Source organism: Canis lupus, chromosome 30, assembly GCF_003254725.2.
Source record: "Canis lupus dingo isolate Sandy chromosome 30, ASM325472v2, whole genome shotgun sequence".
Classification (NCBI taxonomy): Eukaryota; Metazoa; Chordata; class Mammalia; order Carnivora; family Canidae; genus Canis; species Canis lupus.
Window position 1 is genome coordinate 308,266 of NC_064272.1, and position 12,456 is coordinate 320,721.

At 41.8% G+C, this 12,456-nt stretch overlaps 1 pseudogene; it reads left to right on the top strand.

Moving 5' to 3' along the window:
* The first annotated feature begins 241 nt into the window (after window positions 1-241).
* Window positions 242-1,173, top strand: LOC112675490 (olfactory receptor 4F15-like; annotated as a pseudogene).
* The last annotated feature ends 11,283 nt before the right edge of the window (window positions 1,174-12,456 follow it).

Sequence of the window (12,456 nt, forward strand, 5' to 3'; positions counted from 1 at the left end):
CTCATATCAAAATCTAGGGAATTTTAAGGAGACTAGGGAGTTGGAAGCAGTGCTTTGTAAAAGTGAGTTACTGCCTATTTTCTGCAACTACAGTTTAAGGGATTATATTAGATGTGTTTTGACTTTGTGAAGTAAAATTTATGATATGAAATTCACGCAGTCAGTGATTCCCCACAAAGTTGATTTTCTCTTTACTCCCCTTTTTCAGGTAAAATTAGTGTCACCTCTGCTTGCAGAGGCAATGGATGGAGCCAACGAATCTGTGGTATCTGAGTTTGTGTTCCTGGGACTCTCCAATTCATGGGAGATCCAGCTTCTTCTTTTCCTCATTTTCTCTGTGTTCTACATGGCAAGCCTAATGGGAAACCTCCTTATCATGTTCTCTGTGAGAGTTGACCTTACATTGCACTCTCCTATGTACTTCCAGCTGGCAAACCTCTCCTTTCTTGATGTGGGGATTTGCTCTATTGCAGCCCCCAAAATGGTTTATGACCTTTTCAGAAAACACAAAACCATCTCTTTTGGAGGTTGTATACCTTCTTTATTCATGCTATTGGGGGTACAGAAAAGGTGCTGCTCATTGCCATGGCCTTTGACAGATATGTTGCCATATGTAAGCCTCTGCACTACCTGACCATCATGAGCCCATGAACGTGCATTTTGATTTTGGTGGCAGCCTTGGTTCTCGGCCTCATTCACTCCGTGGCCCAACTGGCTTTTGTTGTAGACTTGCCCTTCTGTGGTCCTAATGTATTGGACAGCTTTTATTGTGACCTTCCTCAACTCATTAAACTTGCTTGCACGGAGACCAATAGATTGGAGTTCATGGTCACAGCCAACAGTGGACTCATCTCTGTGGGTTCCTTCTTTATACTGATTATTTCTTACATCATCATTCTGACCATAGTATGGAAGCACTCTTCAGGTGGGTTATCCAAGCCCCTCTCCACTTTGTCAGCTCATGTCACTGTGGTGGTTTTATTCTTTGGGCCATTAATCTTCTTCTACACATGGCCCTTTCTCTCATCACACTTGGACAAATTTCTTGCTATCTTTGATGCAGTTCTCACCTCTTTTCTGAATCCGGTCATCTACACATTCAGGAACAAAGAGATGAAGGTGGCAATGAAAAAACTCTGTCATCAGCTTGTGAATTACAGGAAGATACTCTGAAGATACTCTAAATACTCTAAAGATAAAAAAAATCTGAGCTCTACACTCAATAATCACAGAAAAAAGAAAGTGATCAACATTTTATATCCCTATTAATTTTATGTACTAGGTTACATTTAGGCAACAACCATGTCTATGTGTATCTCTGAGTACCCTAATTAATGATAAAGGGAGCTAATGTTAGGACTTCTGTGTTTCAGAACCCTATGCTGGATGTTTTATATAAATTATGTTATTATATATTTATGAAAACACTGTGTAGCAAGTACTTTTTTATTTTGGTTTTGGGGGATAATTAAAATTGAAAATGCTTCCTGTTCACCCCTCTTTAATTATAGGGAAATGTCTCAAACCAAAGTTATCACCTTAATCCACCACTTCCAATTGTCTTATCCCTCAAAAGGTGCCAAACAGAGAATGTGTTCGACAATTTAGTATTGGAAATTGGCATGCTATTTCTTTTCACTGTTGTATTTTCATTGCTTTGAATTGGTTAACGGCCTTTACTCAAACTATCTACCAAACTGCCATATGGCAATTGACATATGGCAATTTGACTTTTATCCTCTAAGGATCAGTTTGATTCCTATTAACTCATTCCTTTGGTTACCTAGAGAACTGTTGATTATATAATGGAATTGTGGAATTTTGAACTGGAATTTGAGATCATTTGTCCCCACCTATTTATTTTATCAATGATAATAGTCAGGCACAGAGATGTTAAACGGTAGATTCAAGGTGAGAATCAAATTTCCACACTCGCCTTCCCCAACTTTATTGAGGAATAATTGTCAAATATAATTGTATACATTTAAAGTGTACATTGTGATAATTTGATATACACATTCACTGTGAAGTTATGACCAGGATCAAGATAATTAACACACCCAACACCTCACATAGTGAGCTCTTTTCTCTTCACTTTAGATTTAAAAAAAAAAAACATCTAGGCTTACTTACTAAATTGGATTCTTGAGCTTTTCATTAATAGACTATTCCTCTGGCCTGCTATTTATGACTTGATAATAGCAGAAGTAACACAACTGAGGTCATTATTTTCTTCATTTGGTATCGGTTTCATATGATTATATGTTGTTTCCAAGTTCTTTATTTGCAGGCTAACAAGAAATTTCTGGTTATTTTACAACTGCACGATTACTTCATCACTCAAACATGGTCTCATTCAAGGCTTTTATTTATATAACTTACTAAAAAATCAACAATAAAACAGTATTTCCCTCTCTGTATTGCCTTTCAACTCTAATGAACACTCTAAAAGGTGTTCACCATAACTTATCTTGTTGCTACCAAGAATTGGCTGTTATCTTAAGTAACCTTAAAGAATCTCATATGTGAATATTACTGCATTCCTTTATCTGTTTCTGGATCATGGTTTCTAAGTCTGAACAGCTGAGGCATTTTAGAAATTTTGGGATCTAGAGATCATATAGTCTAGAAACGAAATCTTTCTGTTCTTTAAACAAACTAAACTATTGATTTAGAAACTAATAACTCTGATAAAGTTGTATTAATGCCTACTTATTTTAAGATTCTTTAAAAATGCCACATATACACTCATATTCTTGTTAGCAATTTTTGGTAGATCTTTGTGATGAATCCTTTTTTTAAAAAAAAGATTTGAGAGAGTGAGTGAGCATGAGCAGTGGAGAGGTACAGAGATAGAGGGAGAAGCAGACTCCCCACTGAGCAGGGAGCCCAATGGGGCTCGATCTCAAGACCCTGAAATCATGACCTGAACCAAAGAAGATGCTTAACTAAAAGTCATCAGGCATTCCTGAATCTACCTTCTTTTTGTTGTATTTTTTTTATTGGAGTTCAATTTGCCAACATATAGCATATAGCACCCAGTGCTCATCCCGTCAAGTGACCTCTCAGTGCCCATCACCCAGTCACGGCATTCCCCTGCCCACCTCCCCTTCCACTACCCCTTGTTTGTCCTCCCAGAGTCAGGAGTCTCTCATGTTCTGTCACCTTCTCTGATATTTCCTTTTTTTAAATAATAAATTTATTTGTTATTGGTGTTCAATTTGCCAACATACAGAATAACACCCAGTGCTAATCCAGTCAAGTGCCCAACTCAGTGCCTGCCACCCAGGCACCCATACCCTCTCCCTTCTCCCCTTCCACCACCCCTAGTTTGTTTCCCAGAGTTAGGAGTCTGCCATGTTCTTTATCCCTTTATGATATTTCCCACTTATTTTTTCTCCCTTCCCCTTTATTCCTTTAACTAAAATTTATATTCCCCAAATGAATGAGACCATATAATTCTTGTCCTTCTCCGATTGACTTATTTCATTCAACATAATACCCTCCAGTTCCATCCACGTTGAAGCAAATGGTGGGTATTTGTCATTTCTAATGGCTGAGTAATATTCCATTGTATACATAAACCACAGCTTCTTTATCCATTCATCTTTCAATGGACACTGAGGCTCCTTCCACAGTTTGGCTATTGTGGGCAATGCTGCTATAATCATCGGGGTGCAGGTGTCCTGGCGTTTCATTGCATCTGAATCTTTGGGGTAAATCCCCAACAGTGCAATTGCTGGGTCGTAGGGCAGGTCTATTTTTAACTCTTTGAGGAACCTCCACACAGTTTTCCAGAGTGGCTGCGCCAGTTCACATTCCCACCAACAGTGCAAGAGGGTTCCCGTTTCTCCACATCCTCTCCAACATTTGTTGTTTCCTGCCTTGTTAATTTTCCCCATTCTCACTGGTGTGAGGTGGTCTCACTGTGGTTTTGATTTGTATTTCCCTGATGGCAAGTGATGCAGAGCATTTTCTCATGTGCATGTTGGCCATGTCTATGTCTTCCTCTGTGAGATTTCTGTTCATTTCTTTTGCCCATTTCATAATTGGATTGTTTCTTTCTTGGGTGTTGAGTTTAGTAAGTTCTTTATAGATCTTGGATACTAGCCCTTTATCTGATACATCATTTGCAAATATCTTATCCCATTCTGTAGGCTGTCTTTTAGTATTGTTAACTGTTTCTTTTGCGGTGCAGGGGCTTCTATCTTGATTAAGTTTTGATTATGTCCCAATAGTTCATTTTTGCAGTCTGTGTTTTTTTTAATAATAAATTTATTTTTTATTGGTGTTCAATTTGTGAACATACAGAATAACACCCAGTGCTAATCCAGTCAAGTGCCCAACTCATGCCTGCCACCCAGGCACCCCCAAACCCCACCCTCCTCCCCTTCCACCAGCCCTAATTCGTTTCCTAGAGTTAGGAGTCTTCCATGTTCTTTCTCCCTTTCTGATCTTTTGCACTTATTTTTTCTCCTTTCCCCTTTATTCCCTTTCACTATTATTTATATTCCCCAAATGAATGTGACCATATAATTTTTGTCCTTCTCTGATTGACTTCCTTCACTCAGCATAATACCTTCCAGTTCCATCCACTTCAAAGCAAATGGTGGGTATTTCTATTTCTAATGGCTGAGTAATATTCCATTGTATACACAAACCACATCTTCTTTATCCATTCATCTTTCGATGGACACCGAGGCTCCTTCCACAGCTTGGCTATTGTGGACATTGCTGCTAGAAACATGGGGGTGCAGGTGTCCCGGCATTTCATTGCATCTGTATCTTTGGGGGTAAATCCCCAACAGTGCAATTGCTGGGTCGCAGGGCAGATCTATTTTTAACTCTTTGAAGAACCTCCACACAGTTTTCCAGAGTGGCTGCTCCAGTTCACATTCCCACCCAAAGAGCAAGAGGGTTCCCCATTCTCCACATCCTCTCCAACATTTGTTGTTTCCTGCCTTGTTAATTTTCCCCATTCTCACTGGTGTGAGGTGGTCTTTGATTGTGGTTTTGATTTGTATTTCCCTGATGGCAAGTGATGCAGAGCATTTTCTCATGTGCATCTTGGCCATGTCTATGTCTTCCTCTGTGAGATTTCTGTTCATATCTTTTGCCCATTTCATGATTGGATTGTTTGTTTCTTTTCTGTTGATAATAAGTTCTTCATAGATTTTGGAAACTAGCCCTTTATCTGATACGTCATTTGCAAATATCTTCTCCCATTCTGTAGGTTGTCTTTTAGTTTTGTTGACTGTATCCTTTGCTGTGCAAAAGCTTCTTATCTTGATGAAGTCCCAATAGTTCATTTTTGCTTTCGTTTCTTTTGCCTTCGTGCATGTATCTTGCAAGAAGTTACTGTGGCCAAGTTCAAAAAGGGTGTTGCCTGTGTTCTCCTCTAGGATTTTGATGGAATCTTGTCTCACATTTAGATCTTTCATCCTTTTTGAGTTTATCTTTGTGTATGGTGCAAGAGAGTGGTCTAGTTTCATCCTTCTGCATGTGGATGATGTCCAATTTCTCAGCACCATGTATTGAAGAGGCTGTCTTTCTTCCAGTGGATAGTCTTTCCTCCTTTGTCAAATATTAGTTGACCATACAGTTGAGGGTCCACTTCTGGGTTCTCTATTCTGTTCCATTGATCTATGTGTCTGTTTTTGTGCCAGTACCACACTGTCTTGATGACCACAGCTTTGTAGTACAACCTGAAATCTGGCATTGTGATGCCCCCAGATATGGCTTTCATTTTTAATATTCCCCTGGCTATTCAGGGTCTTTTCTGATTCCACACAAATCTTAAAATAATTTGTCTATCTCTCTGAAGAAAGTCCATAGTATTTTGATAGGGATTGCATTAAACCTGTAAATTGCCCGGGGTAACATTGACAATTTCACAATATTAATTCTTCCAATCCATGAGCATGGAATATTTTTCCATCTCTTTGTGTCTTCCTCAATTTCAGAAGTTTCTATAGGTTTTAGAGTATAGATCCTTTACTTCTTTGGTTAGGTTTATTCCTAGGTATCTTATGCTTTTGGGTGCAATTTTAAGTGGGATTGACTCCTTAATTTCGCGTTCTTCAGTCTCATTGTTAGTCTATAGAAATGATACTGACTTCTGGGCATTGATTTTGTATCCTCCTACACTTTTGAATTACTTTATGAGTTCTAGCAATCTTGGAGTGGAGTATTTTGGGTTTTATATGTACAGCATCATGTCATCGGTGAAGAAGGAGAATTTGACTTCTTCTTTGCCAATTTGAATGCCTTTTATGTCTTTTTGTTGTGTGATTGCTGAAGCTAGGACTTCTGGTACTATGTTGAATAGCAGTGGTGAGAGTGGACATCCGTGTTTTGTTCCTGATCTTAGGGGAAAGGCTCCCATTGCTTCCCCATTGAGAATGATATTTGCTGTGGGCTTTTCGTAGATGGCTTTTAAGACGTTGAGGAATGTTCCCTCTATCCCTACACTCTGAAGAGTTTTGATCAGAAATGGATGCTGTATTTTGTCAAATGCTTTCTCTGCATCTATTGAAAGGATCACATGGTTCTTTTTTTTTTCTCTTGCTGATATGATGAATCACATTGATTGTTTTACAAGTGTTGAACCAGTCTTACACCCCGGGATAAATCCCACTTGTTCATGGTGAATAATCTTCTTAATGTACTGTTGTATCCTATTGGTAGTATCTTGTTGAGAATTTTTGCATCCATGTTCATCAGGGATACTGGTCTATAATTCTCCTTTTTGGTGGGGTCTTTGTCTGGTTTTGGAATTAAGGTGATGCTGGCCTCATAGAATGAGTTTGGAAGTACTCCATCTCTTTTCTATCTTTCCAAACAGCGTTAGTAGAATAGGTATGGTTTCTTCTTTAAACCTTTGATAGGATTCACCAGGGAAGCCATCTGGCCCTGGACTTTTGTGTCTTAGGAGGTTTTTGATGACTGCTTCAATTTCCTCCCTGGTTATTGGCTTGTTCAGGTTTTCTATTTCTTCCTGTTCCAGTTTTGGTAGTTTGTGGTTTTCCAGAAATGCGTCCATTTCTTCTAGATTGCCTAATTTATTGGCATATAGCTGTTCATAATATGTTTTTAAAATTGTATTTCCTTGGTGTTGGTAGTGATCTCTCCATTCTCATTAATGATTTTATTAATTTGAGTCTCCTCTCTCTTCTTTTTAATAAGGCTGGCTAATGTCTGTCTTTTTAATTCGTTCAAAGAACCAACTCCTGGTTTTGTTGATCTGTTCCACAGTTCCTCTGGTCTGCTCGAATTTTATTAACTCTCTTCTTCTGCTGGGTGTAGGATCTATTTGCTGTTTTTTCTCTAGCTCCTTTATGTGTAAGGTTAGCTTTTGTATTTGAGTTCTTTCCAGTTTTTTTGGATGGATGCTTGTATTGTGAGCTTTTCCCCCCTCAGGACTGCTTTTGCTGTATCCCAAAGATTTTGAATGGTTGTATCTTCATTCCCATTAGTTTCCATGAATCTTTTTAATTCTTCTCTATTTTCCTGGTTGACCCTTTCATCTTTTAGCAAGATGGTCCTTAACCTCCCCGTGTTTGAAGTCCTTCCAAACTTCTTGTTGTGATTTAGTTCTAATTTCAAGGCAGTATGGTCTGAGAATATGCAGGGGAAGATCCCAATATTTTGGTATTGGTTCAGACCCGATTTGTGACCCAGTATTTGGTCTATTCTGGAGAAAGTTCCATGTGCACTTGAGAAGAATGTGTATTCAGTTGAGTTTGGATGTAAAGTTCTATAGATTTCTGTGAAATCCATCTGGTCCAGTGTATCATTTAAAGCTCTCGTTTCTTTGGAGATGTTGTGCTTAGACGACCTATCGAGGGTAGAAAGAGCTAGATTGAAGTTACCAAGGATAAGTGTATTATTATCTAAGTATTTCTTCATTTTGGTTATTAATTGGTTTAAATATTTGGCAGCTCCCACATTCGGGGCATATATATTGAGGATTGTTAAGTCCTCTTGTTGGATAGATCCTTTAAGTATGACATAGTATCTATCCCTCTTCATCTCTCACTACAGTCTTCGGGGTAAATTTTAGTTTATCTGATATAGGGATGGCTACCCCTGCTTTCTTTTGAGGACCATTTGAATGGTAAATGGTTCTCCAACCTTTTATTTTCGGGTTGTAGGTGTCCTTCTGTCTAAAATGAGTCTCTTGTAGACAGCAATTCGATAGGTCCTGCTTTTTTATCCAGTCTGAAAACCTGCGCCTTTTGATGGGGTTATTAAGCCCGTTCACGTTCAGAGTTACTATTGAAAGATATGAGTTTAGTGTCATCATGATACCTATTCCGTGCCTGTTTTTGTGGATTGTTCCATTGGACTTCTTAAAGGGGGCATATTAAGAGTCCTCCTTAAAATTTCTTGCAGTTCTGGTTTGAAGGTCACATATTCTTTCCGTTCCTGCCTGTCTTGGAAGCTCTTCATCTCTCCTTCTATTCTGAATGAGAGCCTTGCTGGATGAAGTATTTTTGGCTGCATGTTTTTCTCTTTTAGGACCCTGAATATATCCTGCCAGCCCTTTCTGGCCTGCCAGCTCTCTGTGGAGAAGTATGCTGTTAATCTTATATTTCTCCCCATATAAGTTATGGATCTCGTCTCTTGCTGCTTTAAGGATCTTCTCTTTACCTTTGGAATTTGCAAGCTGCACTATTAAATGTCGAGGTGTTGAGTGGTTTTTATTGATTTTAGGGGGGATCTCTCTGTTTCCTGGATGTGAATGCCTGTTTCCCTTCCCAGATTAGGAAAGTTTTCAGCTACGATTTGTTCAAATACATATTCTGGACCTCTGTCCTTTTTGGCACCCTCAGGAACCCAAATTAAATGTAGATTTTTCTTCCTGAGGCTGTCACTTATTTCTCTTAATCTATCATCATGATCTTCTGTTTGTCTCTTTTTTCCTCAGTTTCCCTCTTTGCCATCAAAGACTCACGTGTTCTTCCACATCGTTAATCCTCGTCATTAGGACCTCTATTGTGGATTGCATCTCATTCAATTGATTTTTAATTTCAGCCTGATTAGATCTAAATTCCGCAGTCATGAAGTCTCTTGAGTCCTTTATGCTTTTTTTAGAGTCACCAGTAGCTTTGTAATAGTGCTTCTGAATTGGCTTTCTGACATTGAATTGTAATCCAGATTTTGTATATCTGTGGGAGAGAGGACTGTTTCTGATTCTTTCTTTTGAGGTGAGCTTTTCCTTCTAGTCATTTTGCTCACTGCAGAGTGGCGAAAACCAAGTTTTTTTGGGAAAAGGAGAAAAAGAGAGAAGAGAAAGAAGGAAATAAAAAGAAAAGAAGAAAAAAACGATAAAAAAAGATAAAAGAAGAAAAGAAAAAAGAAAAAGGGGGGGAAGCAAACAGAAATAAAACAACAACAACAACAACAACAACAAAACAAGGGGGTATATCTTCTGATTCTGTATACTGTAAGTCCCTCGACTTCCTCTGGAACTTTCCAGTGCTGCTTGCTCAATAATTTGCTTTTCCCCTGTCCCTCTAGTTGGTCTTCTGGGGCAGGGGCCTGCTGTTTTGATTTTCAGGTGTTAGCACTTGGGGGAGCTACTCAGCCCCCTGCCTGGTGCAGGGCTCAGTGAGTGATGTTTAAGCTGTTTATCTGGTGAGGCCACTTTGAGGCTCAGTGGGGGTTGTTTACCCCGTGAGGCCCCAGAAGGAACAACCCCAGTGGCGGGGTCAGCTCTGGAGTCCTGGAGTCAGCTCCCGCAGTAACTCCGGAGCTCTCCGTCTGCAGGGCCTGGAGGCTCCGGGGCGGGGCCGCTGATCTGCTCAGCTCTGGGCAGGAGCGTCCTTGCTGTCCTGGGCCCTCCCGGCCTCTGCCTGTCCCGGGGGAGGCCGGATCCTGGGCTGTGTCCCGGCGCCCAGTGCTCCGGGGCCTGCGCTGGTGGATTCGTGCTCCCGCCCCGCAGCCCCCTCCGCGGAGCCGCCCCCGGGCCCCCGAGCTGCTCCCGCCCTGCAGCCCCCTCCGCGGAGCCGGCCCCGAGCGCCCCCCAAGCTGCTCCCCCCGCAGCCCCCTCCCCGGAGTCGCCCCCGAGCCCCCCCAGCTGTCCCCGCCCCGCAGCCCCCTCCCCGGAGTCGCCGCCCGAGCCCCCCCGGAGCTGCTCCCGCCCCGCAGCCGCCTCCGCGGAGCCGCCCCCGAGCCCCCGAGCTGCCCCCGCCCCGCAGCCCCCTCCGCAGAGCCGCCCCCGAGCCCCCCGAGCTACTCCAGGTCCCGCCGTGCGCGCTGCAGCCCTTAGGGAGCTCGGCGCATCTCCCGGGGCGCAGGTGTCTGTTAGTGTCCCCGGGAGCCCGAGGGCATCCCCGCCCTCCCGGGTCCTGCTCCACCTCCCCGCGAGCCCCTTTCCCCCGGGAAGGTCGGTGCAGCTCCTGCGTCTCCGGGACGGGGCTCTCCTGTCCTGGGGACACTCGCCCCGGCCTCAGCCCGGCTCCTCGCGGGCCCCTCCCCCTTGGATGCCTTTTGATTCTTTATTTCTTTTTCCCCGTCTTCCTACCTTGACAGAAGCGCGAACTCTTCTCACTGTAGCGTTCCAGCTGTTCTCTCTTTAAATCTCAGGCCGAATTCGTAGATTTTCAGGACGAGTTGAAGGTTATCTAGGTAATTTGGTGGGGACAGGTGATTTGGGGACCCTACTCTTCCGCCGTCTTGCCCTTTTCTCTGATATTTCCAACTCATTTTCCCTCCTTTCCCCTTTAATCCCTTTCACTAATTTTTATATTCCCCATATAAATGAAATCATGTAATGTTTGTCCTTCTCCGATTGACTTACTTCACTCAGCATAATACCCTCCAGTTCCATCCACGTTGAAGCAAATGGTGGGTATTTGTCATTTCTAATGGCTGAGAAATATTCCATTGTATGTATAGACCACATCTTCTTTATCCATCCATCTGTCAACCGACACCAAACTCCTTCCACAATTTGGCTATTGTGGACATTGCTGTTGTGCACATTGGGGTGCAGGTGTCTCTGTCTTTCCCTGTAACTTTGGGGTCAATCCCAAGTAGTGCAATTGCTGGGTCATAGAGCAGGTCTATTTTTAACTCTTTGAGGAACCTCCACACAGTTTTCCAGAGTGGCTGCTCCAGTTCACATTCCCACCAACAGTGCAAGAGGGTTCCCCTTTCTCCACATCTTCTCCAACATTTGTTGTTTCCTGTCTTGCTAATTTTCCCCATTCTCACTGGTGTGAGGTGGTATCTCATTGTGGTTTTGATTTGTATTTCCCTGATGGCCAGTGACGCAGAGCATTTTCTCATGTGCTTGTTGCCCATGTGTATGTTTTCTTTGATGAAATTTCTGTCCATGTTTTTGCCCTTTTCATGATTGGATTGTTTGTTTCTTGGGTGTTGAGTTACTAGTCCTTTATCTGATATGTCATTTGCAAATATCTTCTTCCATTCTGTGGATTGTCTTTTAGTTTTGTTGACTGTTTCTTTTGCAGTACAGAGGCTTTTTATCTTGATTAAGTCCCAATAGTTCATTTCTGCTTTTGTCTCCCTCGCCATCTTAGACGTATCTTGCAAGAAGTTACTGTGGCCAAGTTAAAAAAGGGTGTTGCCTGTTTTCTCCAGTAGGATTTTGATGGATTCTTGTCTCACATTTAGACCTTTCATCATTTTGAGTTTATCTTTGTGTATGGTGAAAGAGAGTGGTCTTGTTTCATTCTTCTGCACATGGCTGTCCAACTTTCCCAGCACCATTTATTGAAGAGACAGTCCTTTTTCCAGCAGATAGTCTTTCCTGCTTTGTTGAATATTAGTTAACCATAAAGGTCCACTTCTGGATTCTAGATTCTGTTCCATTGATCTATGTGTCTGTTTTTGTGCCAGTACCACACTGTCTTGATGACCACAGCTTTGTAGTACAACCTGAAATCTGGCATTGTGATGCCCTCGGCTCTGGTTTTCTTTTTCTTTTTTTTTAATATTTTTTTTTCTTTATTTATTTATGATAGTCACACAGAGAGAGAGAGAGAGAGAGAGGCAGAGGGAGAAGCAGGCTCCATGCACCGGGAGCCCGATGTGGGATTCGATCCCGGGTCTCCAGGATCACGCCCGGGGCCAAAGGCAGGCGCCAAACCGCTGCGCCACCCAGGGATCCCTGGTTTTCTTTTTCAATATTACCCTGGCTGTTTGGGGTCTTTTCTGATCCCACACAATCTTAAGATGATTTGTTCCAACTCTCTGACGAAAGTCCATGGTATTTTGATAGGGATTGCATTAAATGTGTAAATTGCCCTGGGTAGCATTGACATTTTCACAATATTAATTCTTCCAATCCATGAGCATGGAATACTTTTCCATCTGTCTGTGTCTTCTTCCATTTCTTTCACAAGTGTTCTGTAGTTTTTAGGGTATAGATCCTTTACCTCTTTGGTTAGGTTTATTCCTAGGTATCTTACACTTTTGGGTAAAATT